Source organism: Ovis canadensis, chromosome 9, assembly GCF_042477335.2.
Source record: "Ovis canadensis isolate MfBH-ARS-UI-01 breed Bighorn chromosome 9, ARS-UI_OviCan_v2, whole genome shotgun sequence".
Classification (NCBI taxonomy): Eukaryota; Metazoa; Chordata; class Mammalia; order Artiodactyla; family Bovidae; genus Ovis; species Ovis canadensis.
In genome coordinates, this window is record NC_091253.1 from 84070121 (window position 1) to 84076120 (window position 6000).

Below are 6000 nucleotides of genomic sequence, written 5' to 3' on the forward strand. Positions count from 1 at the left end.
GGAAAGATGGGTCAAAAGGTTCAACTCCAGCCCACATGGAAGGGCCCCTACCCTGTAATCCTTTCTACCCCCACAGCAGTCAAGGTTCCAGGACACAACTCCTGGATTCTCTACTCATAAGTCAAGCCATGGAAGAAAACAGAAGGGGAAACTCAATACACCTGGGAGCCCCAGGTGCATTGGACTGCAAGGAGATCCAACCAGTCCATTCTGAAGGAGATCAGCCCTGGGATTTCTTTGGAAGGAATGATGCTAAAGTGGAAACTCCAGTACTTTGGCCACCTCATTCGAAGAGTTGACTCATTGGAAAAGACGCTGATGCTGGGAGATATTGGGGGCAGGAGGAGAAGAAGATGACAGAGGATGAGATGGCTGGGTGGCATCACTGACTCAATGGACATGAATCTGAGTGAACTCCAGGAGTTGGTGATGGACAGGGAGTCCTGGCGTGCTGCGATTCATGGGGTCGCAAAGAGTCAGACACAATTGAGCGACTGAATTGAACTGAAACCTAGGTACAGTAAAAGTATATTTAATACTGATGACTCTAAAGACATGTCTTTATTAATCAAACCAAAAAACTTAAGCTAACTTAATCAAATATTAATTCAGTACTGAATATTTTCCAGATCATATGAACCTGAAGTTCATTCTGACCAGTTTCATTTATATTTCCAAGTATTTATATAAGCACTTAATTTCCTTTAAGTCAATTAAATAGACCTCTTTTAAAAATTAATTTTGACAATAGCACACATCTACAACACACATAAAGATACTTACAGAGACTGTTACAGGGAGAAAGCCAATTCTGACTCCCTGTTGCAAAATGTTTCTTTGACTTGCTTTTCGTTGCTTTTGTCATTGCAATCATACTCAATGGCTTGTCTGGAGGACCCTGCCCCTCTGCTTGACCATAAAATAAAGTGCCTTTGTTCAGCTCCTGGAGAGATAATTTGTCCCTGCCCACTAAGCATCTGAATGCAGAGTTCCAAAGAATAGCAAGGAGAGATAAGAAAGCCTTCCTCAGCAATCAATGCAAAGAAATAGAGGAAAACAACAGAATGGGGAAGACTAGAGATCTCTTCAAGAAAATCAGAGATATCAAGGGAACATTTCATGCAAAGATGGGCTCGATAAAGGACAGAAATGGTATGGATCTAACAGAAGCAGAAGATATTAAGAAGAGGTGGCAAGAATACACGGAAGACTGTACAAAAAAGATCTTCACAACCAAGATAATCACGATGGTGTGATCACTCACCTAGAGCCAGACATCCCGGAATGTGAAGTCAAGTGGGCCTTAGAAAGCATCATTACGAACAAAGCTAGTGGAGGTGATGAATTCCAGTTGAGCTATTTCAAATCCTGAGAGATGATGCTGTGAAAGTGCTGCACTCAATATGCCAGCAAATTTGGAAAATTCAGCAGTGGCCACAGGACTGGAAAAGGTCAGTCATCATTCCAATCCCAAGGAAAGGCAATGCCAAAGGATGCTCAAACTACCGCACAATTGCACTCATCTCACATGCTAGTAAAGTAATGCTCAAAATTCTCCAAGCCAGGCTTCAGCAATATGTGAACCGTGAACTTCCGGATGTTCAAGCTGGTTTTAGAAAAGGCAGAGGAACCAGAGATCAAATTGCCAACATCCGCTGGATCATGGAAAAAGCAAGAGAGTTACAGAAAAACATCTATTTCTTCTTTCCTATGCCAAAGGCTTTGACTGTGTGGATCACAAACTGTGGAAAATTCTGAAAGAGATGGGAATACCAGACCCCTGACCTGCCTCTTGAGAAACCTGTATGCAGGTCAGGAAGCAACAGTTAGAACTGGACATGGAACAACAGACTGGTTCCAAATAGGAAAAGGAGTACGTCAAGGCTGTATATTGTCACCCTGCTTATTTAACTTCTATGCAGAGTACATCATGAGAAATGCTGGGCTGGAAGAAGCACAAGCTGGAATCAAGATTGCCAGGAGAAATATCAAGAACCTCAGATATGCAGATGACACCACCCTTATGGCAGAAAGTGAAGAGGAACTAAAAAGCCTCTTGATGAAAGTGAAAGAGGAGAGTGAAAAAGTTGGCTTAAAGCCCAACATTCAGAAAACAAAGATCATGGCATCTGGTCCCATCACTTCATGGGAAATAGATGAGGAAACAGTGGAAACAGTATCAGACTTTTTTTGGGGGGCTCCAAAATCACTGCAGATGGTGACTGCAGCCATGAAATTAAAAGATGCCTATGCCTTGGAAGAAAAATTATGAGCAACCTAGATAGCACATTCAAAAGCAGAGAAATTACTTTGCCAACAAAGGTCCGTCTAGTCAAGGCTATGGTTTTTCCAGTAGTCATGTATGGATGTGAGAGCTGGACTGTGAAGAAAGCTGAGCACCAAAGAATTGATGCTTTTGAACTGTGATGTTGAAGAAGACTCTTGAGAGTCCCTTGGACTGCAAGGAGATCCAACCAGTCCATTCTAAAGGAGATTAGCCCTGGGTGTTCCTGGGAAGGAATGATGCTAAAGCTGAAACTCTAGTACTTTGGCCATCTCATGTGTAGAGTTGACTCATTGGAAAAGACTGATGCTGAGAGGGATTGGGGGCGGGAGGAAAAGAGAATGCCAGAGGATGAGATGGCTGAATGGCATCACCAACTCAATGGATGTGAGTTTGAGTGAACTCTGGGAGTTGGTGATGGACAAGGAGGCCTGGTGTGCTGCGATTCATGGGGTCTCAAAGAGTCGGACACGACTGAGCAACTGAACTGAACTGAACCTGTGAATAAAAGAGATTAACACACTCCTTCCAAAGGCTGACCATTCTCTTGGGGATGTTTTGCAAGACTGAAGACGCTTTCACTTTACTTCCCCACTGCTTCTCCTTCCTATTCTGCCTTTTGACTTTAGTTCCTCATTGCTTCTTTCTCTCTGATCTATAAAAGGACCTGGCATCCACACCCCAGTTAGATGGGTATTTAGAGGTGCTAGTCTGCCATCTTCTAGGTCTGCCAGCTCCCCAATTAAAGTCTCTTCCTTGCCTCAACACCTCAAGTCTTGGGTTCATTGGCCTGTTGTGTAGCAAGCAGAGTGAGCTTGAACTCAGTAAAAAGACCCCACATTCCCATTCCAAAATTTCAGAATCAGGCACAAAAATATAACAAAAGAGGTTAGACTCAAATTGGGTTTCTGACAAATGGAACAAATCAATGTCACCTGGGTATATGGCTAACTCCTTTCTGTCATGGTCCGTGCACAGGTTGGAAAAGAATTTCCAGACAAGAGACAGAATGAGAGGGAAGTAAAGATTTTTAGAATGGGAGATGCTGTTAGAACAGCAGGCCAGCTCAGGGGAGAACTGATGCTGAACAGGGGTCCTTCAGTTCAGTCGCTCAGTCGTGTCCGACTCTTTGCGACACCATGAATCGCAGCACGCCAGGCCTCCCTGTCCATCACCATCTCCTGGAGTTCACTCAGACTCACATCCATTGAGTCCGTGATGCCATCCAGCCCTCTCATCCTGGGTCGTCCCCTTCTCCTCCTGCCCCCATCTCTCCCAGCATCAGAGTCTTTTCCAATGAGTCAACTCTTCGCATGAGGTGTCCAAAGTACTGGAGCTTCAGCTTTAGCATCATTCCTTCCAAAGAAATCCCAGGGCTGATCTCCTTCAGAATGGACTGGTTGGATCTCCTTGCAGTCCAAGCACCCTCAAGAGTCTTCTCCAACACCACAGTTCAAACGCATCAGTTCTTTAGCGCTCAGCCTTCTTCACAGTCCAGCTCTCACATCCATACATGACCACTAGAAAAACCATAGCCTTGACTAGATGGACCTTTGTTGGCAAAGTAATGTCTCTGCTTTTCAATATACTATCTAGGTTGGTCATAACTTTTCTTCCAAGGAGTAAGCATCTTTTAATTTCATGGCTGCAGTCACCATCTGCAGTGATTTTGGAGCCCCCCCAAAAAAGTCTGATACTGTTTCTATTGTTTCCCCATCTATTTCCCATGAAGTGATGGGACCAGATGCCATGATCTTTGTTTTCTGAATGTTGAGCTTTAAGCCAACTTTTTCACTCTCCTCTTTCACTTTCATCAAGAGGCTTTTTATTTCCTCTTCACTTTCTGCCATAAGGGTGGTGTCATCTGCATATCTGAAGTTCTTGATATTTCTCCCAGCAATCTTGATTCCAGCTTGTGTTTCTTCCAGTCCAGCGTTTCTCATGATGTGCTCTGCATAGAAGTTAAATAAGCAGGGTGACAATATACAGCCTTGACATACTCCTTTTCCTATTTAGAACCAGTCTGTTGTTCCATGTCCAGTTCTAACTGTTGCTTCCTGACCTGCATATACGTTTCTCAAGAGGCAGGTCAGGTGGTCTGGTATTCCCATCTCTTTCAGAATTTTCCACAGTTTATTGTGATCCACACAGTCAAAGGCTTTGGCATAGTCAAGAAAGCAGAAATAGATGTTTTCCTGGAACTCTCTTGCTTTTTCCATGATCCAGCGGATGTTGGCAATTTGATCTCTGGTTTCTCTACCTTTTCTAAAACCAGCTTGAACATCAGGGAGTTCACAGTTCATGTATTGCTGAAGTCTGGCTTGGAGAATTTTGAGCATTACTTTACTAGCAATTGTGCGATAGTTTGAGCATCCTTTGGCATTGCCTTTCTTTGGAATTGGAATTTTGACTGACCTTTTCCAGTTTGGTGGCCACTGCTGAGTTTTCCCAATTTGCTGGCATATTGAGTGCAGCACTTTCACAGCATCATCTTTCAGGATTTGAACAGGGGTCCTTAGTCCACTTTTATACCCAGGGTACAAGGAGTGGGATAGGGGTCTTGAGGCTCATTTGCTGATTGGATGAGACACAAATACTGGATTGAGGGGAAGAGTAAGGCAAATACCTTCTCCCTATGGCGTAGGAGGGGAGACAGGTTATACTGCTCAGGAGGACCTTTACAACATGGGGGAGGGAAGGATGATAAGGGTCTGTTTTTCCTGTTCCTGCATTCTAAGACCCTCCTTGGTTTTATCTGCTCTTTTGTCCTTGGGTCACCACAGTTTTTACTAATATTTATGGAAAAGACACTTAACATATCCATTTATCCTTGACAAGTTCCAAGCTTGTAAGCTCTCTGGTGCTCATACCTCTGATGGAATCTAATTTAAAGGCAGGACAAAAATCATTAAACCCCAAATCCTGTTCAGGCCTTCATTACACATTAACCAGACCTGCCCAAAGACAGGAGTGCCTGCTCGACCCTAAAGATCAGTTTTGTCTTCTTTCTTCTGACACTAACAATGTAACTTAAGAAATCGCTGGCTATGTCACACAGCATGTAGAATCTTAGTTCCTCAACCAATGATTGAAACAGTGCCCCTTGCACTGGAGGGACAAAGTCGTAACCAGTGGACTGCCAGGGAAGTCCCTAGCAAGGTAACTTCTCCAAAGAATAATGTTCTTTTCCAGCTCTGCTGAGAGTCACGGTGACTTGCTGCTCACTTCGTTTGTGCTTACCCAGACTATATGTCCTTCATGAATTTTATGTAAAATATCAGCGTGTCATTTTGATGGACAATTCTTTGTATCAAAAATGTATATCTATGCCTTCAACTTCTAACCGGTGGGACACTTCTCAGAGCTTTCTAAGAATTTGCTTTCTGGGTTAGAATCCTCAGTTTGGCTCAAATGGAATTCCTTTTTAAACTTGATCATTAGTTAACTTTTTTCATTGGAAAATGTGTATTAGCAGATGACACGGGGTGGTGAGAGTTTGCCGGGTTGCCTGTGTCAGAACTTATTTAGAATCATCGGATAAACAGTGATCACCGACGGCACAGGCAAGCCAAGGAATGTGAACTGGTTGCTGAGGAAGCCAAGATGTTTCTGCAGGTGCTAAGCCAGAGCAGACATTCTCCACCTTGGAAAGGTCTCAGGAACAACCCTGCAGTGGGCAAGAAAGTCAGGAGTCATGCCCGGGAGTGTGTGCGATG